This window comes from Canis lupus, chromosome 1 (assembly GCF_048164855.1).
Source record: "Canis lupus baileyi chromosome 1, mCanLup2.hap1, whole genome shotgun sequence".
Classification (NCBI taxonomy): Eukaryota; Metazoa; Chordata; class Mammalia; order Carnivora; family Canidae; genus Canis; species Canis lupus.
In genome coordinates, this window is record NC_132838.1 from 119,875,047 (window position 1) to 119,892,373 (window position 17,327).

The 17,327-nt window shown below is 42.3% G+C and overlaps 1 long non-coding RNA gene across 1 annotated transcript; it reads left to right on the plus strand.

Moving 5' to 3' along the window:
• Nucleotides 1-312: 312 nt before the first annotated feature.
• Nucleotides 313-16,559, plus strand: LOC140608001 (uncharacterized). Its single transcript, XR_012009934.1, has 2 exons — nucleotides 313-4,224; nucleotides 14,498-16,559. It is a non-coding gene; the product is annotated as an uncharacterized lncRNA (long non-coding RNA).
• The last annotated feature ends 768 nt before the right edge of the window (nucleotides 16,560-17,327 follow it).

Consider the following 17,327-nt stretch of genomic DNA (forward strand, 5'->3'; position numbering starts at 1 on the left):
CGGGAAGCGGACGGACGCCGACCCCCCCCCCCCCACCCGCGGCATCCCCGGGGCTCGTGCGGGGCCGGAGGCTGTGTAGTTCCAGACAGCGCCCCCGGCCCCGCGGACCCCGCGGACCCCGCGGACCCCCCGCCCCACCGACCCCGATCCCCGCGGACGCCCCCTCCCTACGGACCCCGATACCCAGGGACGCCCCCGTCCTACAGACCCCAATACCCACGGACGCCCCCGCCCTACAGACCCCAATACCCACGGACGCCCCCTCCCTACAGACCCCAATACCCACGGACGCCCCCGCCCTACAGACCCCAATACCCAGGGACGCCCCCGCCCCACGGACCCCGGTCCCCACGGTCCTCCCCGCCCTACGGACCCGGATCCCCAGGGAGGCCCCGCGCCCTGCCCCAGCTCACACCCACAGCAGCCACACAGCCCCCCACCCCCGCCGCTCTCCGCCCCACGGTCACTCGGGCCGTCGGAGGACCTCGCAGGAGCAGCTGCGCCCCGCGGGTGGGGGCACAGTGTGCGGAGGGGGCCGCTGTGCAAGGCTCGGCCTCTAACCCCCTGACTCCTGCAGGTTATCCACCTGCTGTTTTGTTTTTCTCTTGAGGCAAAATATAAAACTTAGCATTTTAACCATTTTTAAGCGTGTGGTTCAGTGAACAGTGTCCTGCAGCCAGTCTCTAGGACTCTGTTCATCCCCCAAACTGCGACTATACCCGTTCAATGCAACGAGTCCTCAGTTTCTACCTCTTAGGATTTTGACTACTTTATCTAAGTGGAGTCCTGCATTATTTAGGTCCTTTGCTTTCCGTTAGAAATTGCTTCTTAGGGCTGAAAAAGCAAATGCCATTGCCACTTTTTGTTCATGCAAACTAAATGGACGGTTGGGGTTTTTCCACTTTTGGCCGTTGTGGCTACTGCTGCGGTGAACATCATTAGCCCGGAAAAATCTCAGTTCTTGCTCAGGGAGAACCCGCGTCTTTCGAATGAGACTGTTGGTTAGAGATGTTGAATTTACACGCGAATGAAGGCCTTTTCTCTAAGATGTAAACAGGCAAGAGTTAAGGGGGGAGAGGGCACCCGGCTGGCCCCGCCGGTGGAGCGACCCTCTGAGGTCCAGCCCCAGGTTGGGTGTAGAGATTAAAGATCTTTAGAGGCACCTGGGTGGCACAGTGGCTTCCGCCAGGGACTCTTGGTTTTGGCTCAGGTGGTGATCTTGGAGTCTGGGACTCTGTCTCCCTGCCCCTCCCCACTGTGCCCACCCACGGGCACTCTCTCTCTCTGTCTCCCCAAAGTAAATAAATCTTTAAAATAAAAATCTTAAAAGAATTAAGGGAGGGGGGAGATTATAAAATCTTATAAAAGATTATAAAAATGCGAGTCTGGAGTTTTGAGGGTGTCACGGTGGAGCCCCCTCGTAGGCCATCTGGGAGATGGGGGGGTGTAAAGGCTCCCGTGATTCCGCTGGCTCCCCGGGCTCAGAGGACACAGCCCCAGCTGGGCCCGCGTGGCACCCACCCGTGAGGAAGTGAGCGGACCGGAATCAGCAGACAGGCATTCGCACCTTCCTTAAATCTAAAATGCATTCCCAATGGAGCACATATTTAAAGTTTAAAAAAAAAAAAAAAAAAAAGAACCACAGAACTCCCGTGATCACTCCTTCCTGGAGTTCTGTGACTTTCGTGGGGAGATGAGAGGACTCTCCATCTGAGTGGGACCCCTCTTGGAATTATATCACTGCGACAGCTTTTCATTTTTCTCTGGGGTCATCAGCTCGTTCAGGTTTTCTGTTTCTTCTCAAGATAATTTCTGGAGAACCATTCTTTCAGCGTGCTCGGGGTGTCACATTTTAAAAATGTATAGCTATCACATCTGGTTCTGTCTATTTTTAGGAATTGTTGATTCATTTATTTGCATTATTATTTTTCCTAATTATGCTTTCTCGCCATTTTTATATTTTGCTGTTGTTCTCCGAAGAACTCAGTTCATCAGTATTCTTTTATAATTGATTACATTCTATTTTTATCTTTATGTCTTTTTTTTTTTTTTTAAAGATTTAATTTCCTTGAGTGAGAGCGCAAGCACAAGCCGGGATGGGGGTGGGTGCAGAGGGAGAGGAAGAAGCAGCCTCCCCGCTGAGCAGGGAGCCTGATGCCAGGGCTCTGTCGTAGGACCCCGGACACACAACCTGAGCCAAAGGCAGATGCCTCACTGACTGAGCCACCCAGATGCCCCTATTTTTATATTTATTTCTACCTCTTTTTAATATTTTCATTGTTATTTCCTCTCAGGTTCCTTCAGGTGCTCTATTTATTTTTGTCCTTTTAAAATAATGAGTACATTGAAGGAATGAATTTGTCGGTAAAGTTTTGGTGTTTTCACCCACATACGGCGTTTTTAGTGTTCTCATTTTTTTTTCTTTCTCGATGCCCTGAACCATTTTTCTGTTGTTTTGATTTAATAATAGTTTCTTTAAACCTTGATCAAATAATACATTTATATCATTTTTTTAAGTCAGTCGTATATAAGGAGAGGCAGCTATTTCTGGTCCACTCCTACACAACCCAGTCTCAGATCCTCAAAGGTAAGCGCTTTGGCCTCTAGCGTGGCTCCCGAGGTGTACTTTCTAGTAGTACGTTCATTTATTTTTTTAATAACTGTTTACTGAGTGCCTGCTTCCTGTGTGCCACGCCCCTGCTCCAAGCACCAGTATGCACAGAGAAGAATAGGGACGGGCAAGCGTCACCAGCCCTCCTTACAAAGTCCTGGGCAGGGGTACAGAAGAAATATGTAAATAAATAAAAGACACCACACATTGGATGATAATTGAAATGTTTTGGAGAAAACCTAAAGCAGGTAAGTGGGACTAGGGAATGGTGTGTCAAGGAAGGCTTCACTGAGAGGGGGACTTTTTTTCTTTAAAGATTTTATTTATTAGGGGCGCCTGGGTGGCTCAGTGGTTGGACATCTGCCTTCAGCTCAGGACGTGATCCCATGGTCCCGGGATCAAGTCCCGCATCAGGCTCCCTGCATGGAGCCTGCTTCTTCCTCTGCCTGTGTCTCTGCCTCTCTCTCTCTCCGTGTGTGTGTGTCTCTCATGAATAAATAAATAAATAAAATAGTTTTAAAAATAAAGATTTTATTTATTGAGAGAGCACGTGCACATGCAAGTGGTGGCAGCGGAGGAGAGAGAGAGTCTCAAGCAGATTCCATAGGGCTCGAACTCATGACCCTGAGGTCAGGACCCTGGGATCAGGATCTGAGCCGGAAGCAAGGGACAGATGCTTGACTGAGCCACACAGGCGCCCTGAGATGGTGACTTTTGAGTAGAGACCTAAAGGAGGAGAGAGAACCATGAAGCTATAGGGAAGCGTATTCCAGGCAGAGGGAACTAGAAGGCAAGGGCCCCGAAACAGGAGCATGCCGGACATGTGGAAGGAACGACAAGAGAGCCATTGAGGCTGTGCAAACAGCGGGGAGAAGGCAAAGGCAGGATCAGGACGTGAGTTAAAAGGTTCCCCCCGCCCCCGAGGGGCGTCTGGGTGGCTCAGTGGGCTAAGCATCAGCCTTCGGCTCAGGTCATGATCCCAGCCGGGGTCCTGGGATCGAGCCCCGTGTCAGGCTCCCTGCTCAGTGAGGAGTCTGCTTCTCCCTCTCCCTCTGCTGCTCCCCCTACTTGTGCTCTCTCTCTAACTCTCTCTCTCTCTGTCTCTCAAATAATAAAATCTTTTTTTTTAAAGATTTATTTATTCATGAGAGACACACAGGGAGAGGCAGAGACACAGGCAGAGGGAGAAGCAGGCTCCATGCAGGGAGCCTGATGAAGGACTCGATCCCAGGACCCGGGGACCACACCCTGAGCCAAAGGCAGATGCTCAACCACTGAGCCCCCCAGGCGTCCCATCACATAATAAAATCTTTTTTAAAAGGCCATCTATTTAAATAACCTACCTATGTTATTATTTCTTAATTTATATAGTTCAGGCATTTTCAAATGATCTCATCCCGTGGTAGATATGGATTTAACACATTTCCAGAACCCCTGTGTTCCTTCCCTCTTAGTTTCTTTGTACACATATTACTAGTTTTAGTTCTAAAGTTGGTAATTGTTGTATCCTTAAGCAATATACTTACACTTTCTATTTCTTATTCCATCAAGGACAGATGGTGTCTCTTCACTCTCAGCTTGAAAAATGAAGATATTAACATCTCTACCCTCCTGTAAGCTCACATCTTTTTTTGTACATTCTCAGCTTCTATTATCTGTACTTGCATTTCTACATCTTATTGATATTCTGATCTGCAGTCGTGGCGAAGTCTTTTTGTTTTGTCTACAGGTTGATTCTAAAAGTTAAAAATAGCTTTTCCAGTTCTTTTGCTCTTTTTAAAATATTGTGGTAAAAGATACATAGCATAAAAGTTACCAGATTGACCATTTTTAAATGTATAATTCAGTGGCCTTAAGTACTCTCACACTGCTGTTAACCTTAACAATAAAAGCATTAGTTATCTTACCGGCACAAATGGCTTTATTTGGGGGGGCGCCTGGGTGGCTTAGTGGTTGAGAGTGTGCCTTTGGGTCAGCGTGTGATCCCAGGGTTCTGGAATCGAGTCCCACATCGGACTCCCCACAGAGAGCCTGCTTCTCCCACTGCCTATGTCTCTGCCTCTCTCTGTGTCTCTCATGAATAAACAAAGAATTAAAACCTTTTTAAAAATGAGTTTATTTGGGAATAACAGAGAATCTCAATTTGGGACAAACAAGCTCTGGCAAAACCATTGGCAAGTCCAACAAAGGAGAGGGATCTTATTTTACGGAGAAGAAGGAGGCAGTTGGGAGGGGTTGTTTTGAACAAAAGCCCATTTGGAGAAAAACGTGAGTCCAGGGTGATGGTGGTTTCTCATTGGCTGAGTTGCAGGGGGTTGATTTCTTATAGGAGATGCAGTGGACATCTTTTTGTGATGGGGCCTGTGATTGGTAATTCTTTCTTGTTGAGGATTCTTCTGTTGGGGTCCATAACGGACAATTCTTCCTATAATTGATGTTGAATGTAAGGCTCCTCATTGTAACCACCCCTTCCAGCCCCCCTGCTCCTCTTTTTTTTTTTTTTTTTAAGATTTTATTTATCTATTCATGAGAAAGAGAGAGAGAGAGAGGCAGAGACACAGGCAGAGGGAGAAGCAGGCTCCATGCGGGGAGCCCGATGCGGGACTCGATCCTGGGACCCCAGGATAGGCCCTGGGCTGAGGGCAGGCGCTAAACCACTGAGCCACCCAGGCTGCTCCATTTTAGAGACCTTTCCCCTTATTGATTTTCACACCACCATCTCCAAAAGGTTTTCATCTCTTGACTGAAACTCTATACCCATTAAACACTAACTCTGCACTCCCTGCCCTCCCAGCCCCTGACAACCACCGTCCTACGATCTGTCTCTAGGCACTTGATTACTCCAGACACCTCAACAATAGTTGTCCTTTTGTGACTGTCTTATTTCACTTAGCGTGATGTCCTCAAGGCTCTTCCATGTTGAAGCCCGTGTCAGAATTTCCAGCCCTTTTTAAGGCAGAATCATATTCCATTCTGCATATATATCACATTTTAGTTGTCTGTTCCTTTGTCAGTGGACACTTGTACTCTTTCCACCTTTTGGCTGTTGTGATTAATGCTGCTGATAGGAAATACAAATATCTGTTCGTCCCTGCTTTCACGTCTCCTGGGTATATATGCAGAAAAGGAATTGCTGGAGCATATGGTGATTTTATGTTTAGTTTTCTCTGGGAATTGCTGTACAGTTTTCCACAGTGGCTGTGCTATTTTACATCCCCACCAGCAATGCACAAGCATTCCAATTTCTCCACATTCTTACCAACACTTATTATCTTTTATTTTTGAATAATAGCCATCCCACTGGACATGAAGTTGTATCTCGTCATTGTTTTTTTTTATTTTATTTATTTATTTTTGACAGAGAGAGAGAGAGTACAAGCAGGGGGAGGGGCAGGGAGCCCGATGTGGGACTTGATTCCAGGACCCTGGGATCATGACCTGAGCAGAAGGCAGACACTCAACCAACTGAGCCACTCAGATGCCCTCATCGTGGTTTTGATATGCATTTAAAGTAGTGATGTTGGGATCCCTGGGTGGCTCAACGGTTTAGCCCCTGCCTTCGGCCCAGGGTGCGATCCTGGAGACCCAGGATCAGTCCCACATCAGGTTTCCTGCAGGGAGCCTGCTTCTCCCTCTGCCTGGGTCTCTGCCTCTCTGTGTGTGTGTGTGTGTGTGTGTCTCTCTCGTGAATAAATAAATAAGATCTTAAAAAAAAATAAAGTGATGTTGAGCATCTTTTCACATGCTTATTGGCCATTTGTATATCTTTAGAAATGCTTATTTAAGTCTTTTGTCCATTTTATATGCTGGGTTGTTTCTTCTGTTATTGAATTGTAGAGGTTCTTTTTTTAAGATTTATTTATTTATTTGAAAGAGAGAGAGTGAGAGAATGAGAGAGAGAGAGAGAGAGTGAGCTGGAGCAGGGGGAGGAGCAGGAGGAGAGGGAGAGAATCCTCAAGCAGACTTTGTGCTGAGTGTGGGGCCCAATGCAGGGCTCCATCCTAGGACCCTGAGATCATGACCTGAGCTGAAATCAAAAGTCAGATACTTAACCAACTGAGTCACCCATGTGCCCCAAGTTATAGAAGTTCTTTTTTTTTTTTTTTAAGATTTTTATTTATTTATTCATGAGAGGCTCAGAGAAAAGAGGCAGAGACACAGGCAGAGGAAGAAGCAGGCTCCATGCAGGAAGCCCAATGCAGGACTCGATCCCAGGACCTCAGGATCACACCCTGAGCCCAAGGCAGGTGCTCAACTGCTGAGCCACCCAGGTGCCCCAAAACTGATTTTTGTGTTGATTTTGTATCCTGCAACTTTGCTGAATTTATTAATTCTGCCAGTGTTTTTTTTTTTAAATGGAAACTTTAGGTTTTTCTACATATAAGATTATGCTGTTTGTGAACAGAGATCATTTTACGTCTTCCTTTCAAATTTGGATGCTTTTTTAATTTCTTTTTTCTTTCCCCATGGCTGTGGCTAGGACTTCCAGTACTATGTGAAACAGATAGAATAGAAGCAAGCTCTTGTTTTGTTCCTGATCATAGAGGAATGGCTTCACCAAAAACTGTGGGTTTTTCATATATGGCCTTCATTATGTGGAGGTAGTTTTCTTCTCTTCCTAGTTTTTTGAATGTTTTTTTTAATCATGAAAGGATGTTGAATTTTGTCAAATGCTTTTTATACATCAATTGAGCTAATGATGTGGATTTTTACCCCCTTCATTCTGTTGTCATAGTATATTGCTTTGATTTTCATATACTGAAACATCCTTGTATTCCAGGAATAAATCACACCTGATTATAATGTAGAATCCTTTTAATAGGGTCTTGAATTCTGTTTGATACTATTTTGTTGGTGATTTTTGCTTCAGTATTTGTATAGGATATTTGTAGGGTTTTTTTTTTTTTTTAAGATTTTATTTATTTATTCATGAGAGACACCAAAAGAGAGGCAGGGACATAGGCAGAGGGAGAAGCAGACCCCTCGCAGGGAGCCTGATGCAGAACTTGATCCCAGGACCCCGGGGTCACACCCTGAGCCAAAGGCAGATGCTCAACCACTGAGCCACCCAGGGGCCCTGATATTTGTAGTTTTCTGGGTTTTTTTGTTTTTTGTTTTTTTGCTTGTAGTGTCTTTATCTGGCTTGTTCAAGGTAATGTTGGCCTCATAGAATGAGTTAGGAAGTGCTCCCTCCTCTTCTGTGTTTTTGGATGAGTCTGAGAAACCTTTGTTTTAATTCTTCTTTAAGTGTTTGTCAAAATCCACCCTGTGATCCTGAACTTTTCTTTGTTGAGAAGTTTTTGATTACTGATTCAATCTCCCTACTAGTTATTGGTCTATTCAGATTTTCTCTTTCTTCATGATTCAGTCTTTGGTAGATTGTGTATTTCTAGGAATTTGAACATTTCATGTAGATCATTCAATTTGTTGGTGTACAGATGTTACTTTTTATTTCCCTAAAATCAGCTGTAATGTCTCCTTTTCCATTTCTGACTTTAGTTCTTTGAGTCTTCTTCTTTTTTAGTTAGTCTAGCTAAAGGTCTTTAAATTTTGATTTTTTTTTTTCAAAGAGCGCACCATTGGTTTTGTTGATCTTCTCTATTATTTTCCTCTGCTCTATTTTACTTATATTTGCTATAATCTTTATTATCTCCTTCCTTTGCTAGCTTTTGGGATTAGTTTGTTCTTTCCTAGTTCATTAAGGTGTTGAGTTGATTTGAGATGTTTCTTATTTTAAATGTGTTTATGGCTATAGATCACTATCTTTTTTTAAATTTTTTTTTATAGATCACTATCTTAAGACTGCTTTTGTTATATCCCATAAGTTTTGATATGATGTCTTTTCATTTTTATTTGTCTGAAGATATTTTCTAACTTCCTTTGTGATTTATTCTTTGCCCTATTGGTTGCTAAAGAGTATGTTGTTTAACTTCCACATATTTGTGGACTTTTCAGTTATCCCTCTGCTATTGATTCCTAGTTTCATTCCATTGTGATCAGAAAAGATATTTTTACGATTTCAGTCTTTAAAATGTATTAAGACTTGTTTTGTGGCCTAACTTATGGTCTATCCTGAGAATGTCCCTTGTGCACTTGAGAAGAATGTGTGCTGTGCTGTTGCTGGTAGAGCGCTCTGTATCTATCTGTTAGGCCCAACTGGTCTATAGTGTTCAGGTCCTCTGTCTTCTTATTCATCTTGTATCTGATTGTTACTTCCATTATTCAGAGTCGGATATTGAAGTCTTCTACTGTTCTTAGCTCTTTCTGTCAGTGTTTGCTTCAAATATCTAGGAGCTCCAATGTTTGACACATGTATTTTTATAATTGTTATTTCTTCTTGGTGAATTGACCCTTTTTTCATTGTCTTATGGTCTTCTTTGTCTCTTGTGACAGTTTTTGACTTCAAGTCTATTTGTCTGATAGCCACTCCTGCTCCCTTTGGGTTACTATTTCTATAGAATATATTTTTCTATCATTTCACTTTCAACCTACTTATGTCCTTAGATCTAATGTGAGTCTTTTAAAGACGCCTATAGGCGAATTCTGTTTATTTAGCACTTACTTTTGCATTTGTTATTTGTTTTATGTATGTCTTATAAATTTTGTTATTGCCTCCATGACTTTCTTTTGTGTTTCATTGAATTTTTTTTTTTGTAGTGACACATTTTGTTTCTCTCAGTAATGATTAAAATGTTGTTCAACACAGAGCCATGTAGTGTACCATGCTATTTCTTTTCCTGGTCAAATGTTTGCTTTTGCTGTAGTTTTTAATTGTGTCTATTTTTTTCTCTCTCTTTTTTTAAAGCTTTGCCTATTATTTTTCAAAGTATTTTTCACCAGCTTTATTGAAGTATAATTGATGTATAACACTATGTAAGTTTAAGGCTTACAACGTGATTTGCTACAGGTATATATTGTGAAATAATTACTACAATAAGATGTTAACACATCCCTTCACATAATTACGTGTGTGTGTGTCAAAAATATTTAAGATTTACTTTCTTAGCAACTTTCACATATATAACACAGCATTATTAACTGTTGTCACCATGTTGGACATTTGATCCCTAGAACTAAACTACTTTTTTGAAAAGATTTCCTCATTTATTTGACAGAGAGAGTACGGGGTTGGGGTAGAGGGAGAAGGAGAGAGAGTCTTAAGCAGATTCCTCGCTGAGCATGGAGCCTGATACAAGGCTTGATCTCCACAACCAGAAGATTACAATCTGAGCCAAAACCAAGAGTCAAAATCTTAACCAACTGTGCCGCCAAGGTGCCTCAGACCTTATTAATTTTATAACTGCAAGTTTGTACCCTTTGGCCACATCTTCCCATTTCCCTCACCCCTTGGCCCCTGGAAACTACCAGTCTACTCTGTTTCTATGAGTTTGGCTTTTTTAGATCCTATGTACAAGTGAAATCATGAAGTATTTGTCTTTTTTTAAATCTTATTTATTTCACTTAACATAATGTCCTTAAGTTTCATCCATATTGTTGCAAAAGGCAGGCTTTCCTTCTTTTTTATGGCTGAATAATATTCCTGTGTGTGGGGTGTATATCACATTTTCTTTATCAGTGGCTACTTGGATTGTTTCCATTTCTTAACTATCATGAATAATGCTGCAATGAACTTAGGGGTGTCCTTTGTTTTTCTTTATTAAAGCAAATTGAACATTTCTTTTCTAAACTCTCCATCCTATATTTTCATAGGCTCCGCCCTTATTATCAGAGACCTGTCTTATAAAGGCTTTCCTCCTCCTCCTTCAATCTGGACATGTTTTTCTCTAGGCCTGGTGTGTACCTGTCATTCTGGATTTCCCTTTGTTACTGTCTTGGGTTGTATCCTGTTTCTTGGATTCCTTGTCTTCTTTCCTGGTTCAACCCCTCATTTTTTGAAGCACATCCTCAAGTAATTCTTTATGAAAAAAAAGCATGGCAGGTAAATTCGTTGTGTTTTTATATGTCTGAATATTGAATTCAATCTTACATTTGACAGTTTGGCTGGTTATAGAAGTCTAGATAAAATAATTTTCCCTTCAAACTATTTTGAATTATTAAATAAAATTAAATTATTTGATATTTTCCTTTCTAGCTTTGTTATGTATTGGTAGTATTTTAAAAATTCCTTACTTTTCATTTTGAAAAATAGCAAATCTAAAAAATGGAATGACAGATACAAAGAACACTTATGTACCTGTCATATAGATTTACTAATCTATATGATTAAGACTTTGCCATATTTGCTTTATCTGTCTACACACATGTGATGTATGTGTGTGCGCGCATATACACAGATATACACACAGAGTTTTCCTGCAACATTTGAAAGTACTTTGTAGATATTACATCACTTCACTCCTATGTGTATATATATATATATCCTAAAAGCAAAGACATCTCATACATAACTAGAATATGATTATTACACTCAGTAAGTAAATATAGATAAAATATCATCTACTTGATATATACTGAGCAGGGAGCCCGATGTGGGGCTTGATCCCAGGACCTCAGGATCACAACCTGCAGAAGACAGACACTTAACTGATTGAGCCACTCAGGTGTCCCTCAGCATTATCTTTTTATTTTACAAGAGCCTTTTCTTGTTCTCTGAACCATTTACATAACGTCTTGTTCTTGATTTTGAATAAAATAATATTGAATATAGTTATGATAATAACTAGAAAAATATATTTATTTTATCTGTTTATTGAATTAGTTCTCTTTCCTTTTTTTTTTTTTCTTTTAGTGGAACTTTTTTAATGACGACCCTTACCAAACTAATACACATCTGTCTCCTTTTCTGTCTTTTCCTTCTTCCTTCTCCCTTCTTTCTCTTCTTTCTTCTTTGAACTTTTCTTTCCCTTTTTTTTCTGGAGCTACTAAAATTCTTCATGGAGGAACTCTCTGATGTTTCATTTGTGGAGCTGATGTTCTGTGGCCCTGCATTCTCAACAAGAGGAAGGGAGAGGACTGGACTATTTAAGGCAGTATTTCAAGCAACCCCCTTGTTTTTGACCCAGTCTTTTGCATCCTCTGTCCTGTGCTCTGGGATTTTGTAGGAAAGATCAGCAATCTCCTCTGTGGTGTGTCATCTGTTATCCCTTCTCTATCAGCTTGACAGAGTCGCAGAAACTTTTTAAAGCTCTCTTCCCCAGATGGACAACTTTCTGTTCTCTTTGTCATTACACATGTGTTCCCAATTTAGTTCCTTACTATTGTTTGTGTAGGGTCTCAGGAGGGAGAGGAGAAGAACCGAGTATTCAGTCCATCATTTTGAAAATAAGACCCGTTTTCTGGTCTCCAACTTGCAGTTCTGATGCCCTTGGCTGAGAAGTCACTTGGGAGGTCCACGGCAGTTAGGATGGACTGGCCATGCTGTAGTAACAAAAATCTCAAAATCTGAATGGCTTAAAACAACAAAAGTTTATTTCCTGCTCATTCCGCCTTTTCACTGAGGTTGGCTAGGGGCTCTGCTTCGTGTCTCCCCACTCTGAGACCCAGGCTACTGGGGCAACTGCTATCTTGGTGATACCAGCTGCCATGGCAGAGACAACCTGGTGAACTGCTCACTGTCCCCTTCAGTATCCACCCAAAATGATGCCGTCATTTCTCTCCATGTTTCACTGACCAAAGCAAATCAGTAGACTGTGCCTGACATCAAAGGGGGCAAAGTGCAGTCCTGCTCTGTGTCTGGAAAGTGGAATACTGGAAATATTTGTTGAAAAATACTGTGGCCCACCAGAAGATTGTAACATTTCAAGGGGTTGAATTCTTGTAACTATTGTTTGTTTGTTTTTTGATGGCATTGGATTCAGAGAATGCGGGCTTGTTTAAAATCCTAAGATATTATTCATGATTAATTTTGACGAGTGTTTTATGGGATTGGAAAATAATTATTCTTTATTGGTTATAGACAACTTTCATACAAAACAAGAAGCTTTTTATATCTTCTATATACCTGTTGATTTTTTAGAGATCTACCAAAGACTAAAGAAGTATTGAAAGTTCTTACCATTGTATTGTGTTTCTATAGGTTTCTCCTTGTTTTTATAATAGTTTTATATTCTTACTTACCTTGTAGATATACCTAGTAGATATACATTTTCTATTTTGTTTAAATAACCTTCTTTGTCCCAGTTAATGGAACTTTTAAATTCCTCTTCCATTGACCATGCATCTTCCCTACTCTCTTAGGATCTCCAACTGCTTCTTAATTATTTTTCTGGATTGTGCACTAGCTAATTTCCAGAGCAGTGGGTGAACTATTCAAACCCCTACTTAGACCAACCTGCTTATTTGAACATATTAAAGATTTTATTTATTTTAGAGAGAGAAAAAGTGAAAGAGAGCAACTATGAGTGGGTGCAGCGGTAGAGGAAGAGGGACAAGCAGACTCTGTGCTGAGCACAGAGCCCAACGAGGAGCTCAGTCATGACCCAGAGATTGTGACTTGAGCCAAAATCAGGAGTGGAACACTTAACTGACAGAGCTCCCCAGGTGCCCCTGAACATGTTAGGGAAAAAATAATTCTGATACTTGTTAAAATGGTAAGAAGGATTATGGCAAATTCAGGCTCAACCCTTACTACAAAAAAAGACTAGTGGGGATTTATGGCCAAGGAGCAGTGTGAGGAGGTCAGTGGATGGACAATTATTAAGAGGAGAGATGTTGAGGGTAGGGGATTTTTACTAGACTGGCCCAATGAGATTCTTGCTAAAGGCAGGGCCAGAGTTCAGACAGCAAGGGTGGGAGATGAGAAACTTGGTAAGTTATCTGGGTAGGTGATGATTTAGGAGGATTCTTTGCCAAGGCTGGGCTGGACAGGCCAAAGACAGGATGGGAGCCAAGGTCAAGACCTAGTCAAAAAGAGGGCTCTGAGGAGCCTGATTAACATGTGGTCAGGGAAGGAGTCTCTCTGTTAAACACTTCATGGCAGCCTTTCTCACCTACTCCAGAACTTTGCTTCTACAATTATCCCCCTTTCTCCTGCACATGGTTTTTCTCTCTACTAGATCATTTCCATCAGCTCAGAGACATTCTACAATATCTTCCTTTAAAAACACGAAACAGGGGCAGTCTGGGTGACTCAGCGGTTTAGCGTACCTTCAGCCCAGGGCCTGATCCTGGAGTCCCGACGTCGAGTCCCACGTCGGGCTCCCTGCATGGAGCCTGTTTCTCCCTCTGCCTGTGTCTCTGCCTCTCTCTCTTTCTCCCCATGTCTCTCCTGAATAAATAAATAAAATCTTAAAAAAAGATAAAAACACGAAACAAAAAACCTATCCTTACCTTAATCCAGATAACAAAAATCAACTCAAAGTGTATCTAAGACCCAAACGTAAGAGCTAAAACTATATAGAACTTTTAGAAGAAAATTTAGGGGAAAAGGTCCAAGATAGTGGATTTGACAGTGACTTCTTAGATATGACACCAAAAGCACAGCCAACAAAAGTAAAAATGAGTAAGAAAAGGGTTATGGTATAGGCAGGGAAAGAAAGGGGCCCTTGACTAGGCTCTGAAAGAGTGAACAACCCTCAGACCACCTGACCCCAGATGTAAGGGGGTATTTTTCTTTGGTGGCTACAGTGTTATCACAGAAAATGTCAAAACCTCAAACAATCAAATCGTTGTGTTATCAAGAGTCCTTGCTCAAACCAAGATAGCACAAGAATCTCAAGGCCACAAGCTTCCCAGTCAGTTCTCAATAAAAGACTGCCACTAAAAGCCCTCAGTAAATAAATAAATAAATAAATAAATAAATAAAATAAAAGCCCTCAGTGGCAACCTATTCGGGACCCCTGTTGCTCTAGAGAGCTTTTCCTTTCCTTTCTGTTCTCACGTTCACTTGATAAACATTCACTTCACTTCACCCTTTTGTATCCGCAGGATTCATTCTTTGATTCTGTGAGACAAGGACCCTGCAATCCTGTAACAAAAATGATACACTGGACTTCACCAAAATTAAAATCTGTGCATCAAAGGACACTGTCAGCAGAATGAGGACAATCTACAAAATGGGAGAAAATGTTTGCTAATTATGCATCAGATAAGGGGTTGATATCTAGACTTTATGAAGAACTGTAACTCAACAGCAAAGAACCCAGTTCCAAAATGGGCTCGAGGAGACATTTCCACAAAGACCTACTGATGGCCAAAAGACACATGAAAAGATGCTCAATATCACTAATCATTAGGGAAATACAAAACTGCAATAAGACACCATCTCTCATTGGGATGGCTACAATTAAAAAACAAACAGAAGAGAGCGAGTGTTGGTGAGATTGTGGAAAAATTGGAAACCTTGTGCACTGTTGGTTGGGAACATAAACTGATGCCGCTGCTATGGAAAGTAGTATGGTGGTTCCTCAAAAAGTTAAGCATAGAATTACCATGTGAACCAGCAGGGCACTTCTATGTATATGCCCCAAAGAATTTTAATTCAGGTTCTCAAAAAGATATTTGTGTACCCATGTTCATGGAACATTATTCATAATAGTTAAAAGATGGAAGCAATGCAAGGGTCCATTGACGAATGAATGGGTGAACAGAATGTGGTATGTATATACAATGGGAATATATTTCGCCGTAAAAGGAAGGGAGCTCTGACACATGCTACAATATGGATGAACCTTGAAGACATTATGCTCAGTGAAATAAGTCAGTGACAAAAAGATAACTACAGTATGATTTCACTTACAAAAGACACTTAGATGTTTTGGACTGAATTGTGTCCCCCTTAAACTCCTGTGTTGAAGTGTAGCCCCCAGTGTGACCACATGTGGAGATAGGTTCTTTACAGAGAAAGTCAAGGTTAAATGAGGTCCTATTGGTGGGGTCCTGATCCAGTATGACTCGCGTCCTTACAAGAATGAGAGACACCAGGGATGCATGCATGCAGAGGAAAGACCCTATAAGGATATAGCGAAAAGGCAGTCACCCTCAAGCCAAGAGAGAGACCTCAGGAGAGACCGGCGCTGCCAACACCTGGATCGTGGATTCGTAGCCTTCAGAACAATGAGAGGATACGTTTCTATTGGTTAAGCCCCCCTGCCTGGAGTAATTTGTTATCGCAGCCTTAGCAGACTGATACACTAGAGTAGTCGAATTTATAGAGACCGAAAGTAGATTGGTGGTTTTCAGGGGCGGAGGGGAGAAGGGCACGGGAGCTTTCAGTGGGCATAAAGTCTAAGTTTTGCAAGATGAGAAGAATTCTGGAGGTGGATTGCGCAACAGTGTAAATGTACTTTACACCATAGAATTGTACATTTAAAGATGGTTAAGATGGTAAATTTTATGTATATGGTACCATAATGAAAACAAAACACCTCCCTTGATGCTGCAAATCCCTCCCACCGTGGTGCGGTTCTTCTGCTCCGCTTTAGAGCAAAACTCCCGGAGAGAGAGAGTCGTTTATATTTGCTGTCTCTACTTCTTCATGTCTCATGTTTTTCTTAAACCCATTCCAATCAGGATTTTCTGAAATTGCTATGTTCTGAGTCACTGCCACAATTCCAGCCCATTGGCATTTTTTTTGGCGGGTGGGGATCCCTTGCTCTTCAAAATACCTGTCCCCTTGTCTTCCTGGTTTTCCTCTTGCTTCTGCCTCATTGGATCTAGTTGGCTCCTCCTCCTGACTCTGTGAGGTACCCCAGGGCTCTGCCCCAGGCTTTGTATGCTCACCCCCTGCCAGCTACACTGGTGAGTCTCAAATCCCATCTCTAGCCCCACCTTCCTTTGGAACTTCATGCTGGGACATCCACCTGCCCACTCAGCTTTGTCATGAGGATGTCCAACAAACAGGCATCCAAAGTCAACATGGGCAAAGCAAATCCTTGACTTCTTCAGACTCTACTGCCTCCGTTGTTGGCTCTCTCAGTAAATGGCACCACCTTGCAACCAGGTAAAAAAAAAAAAAAACAAAAAGGCACCCCCATAATTGCACAGCAAAGATTTTAGAGTCACCTTGACTCTTCTCTTCCTGTCTCACCCACATCCAACTCACTTGAATATCCTGTGTTCTCTGCTTTAAAAAAAATCTCTCCAGGATCTGACCCCACCTACCTCCTGCACCATGTGCCGTGGCCAAGCCACCTTCTTCTCTCATCTGGATGACTGTGGCCACTTCCTTGCTAAATGAATAAATGCTCCAAGTGTCAAGGTTAATGGTACAAAATACGAATGTACACTCCTGGGGACACCATCGGAAATACAGTTGAACCTTTATTCTATGCAGATTGCGGGTGAGAACAGGTGGTCATATATCAGCGTACTTACCCCAGAGAACAGCAAGTATCCCCGCTTCCCCGCCACCCGGCACCTAATTAAACCCAGTAAAATAATGGGAGTCTGTGAACATGCATGGCATCTCTATTGACTAATTGAAAGGAAATTAGCGCGGCCCTTAGAATTTGAAGAGGGGGGATCCCTGGGTGGCTCAGCGGTTTAGTGCCTGCTTTTGGCCCAGGGCGTGATCCTGGAGTCCTGGAGTCCTGGGATCGAGTCCCGCCTGCTTCCTTCTCCCTCCTCCTGTGTCTCTGCCTCTCTCTTTCTCTATCATTAAAAAAAAAAAAAAAAAAAAAAAAAAAAAAAAAGAACTTGAAGAGGGAAATCAGAGAATCTGAGACGCCGACCATGCAGATGACCAAACCATCAGAGACGGAGTTGTTCTGCTCAGGATGGTTGATGGCTGTCAGGGGAGCAGGTGTGGCCCCCGTTT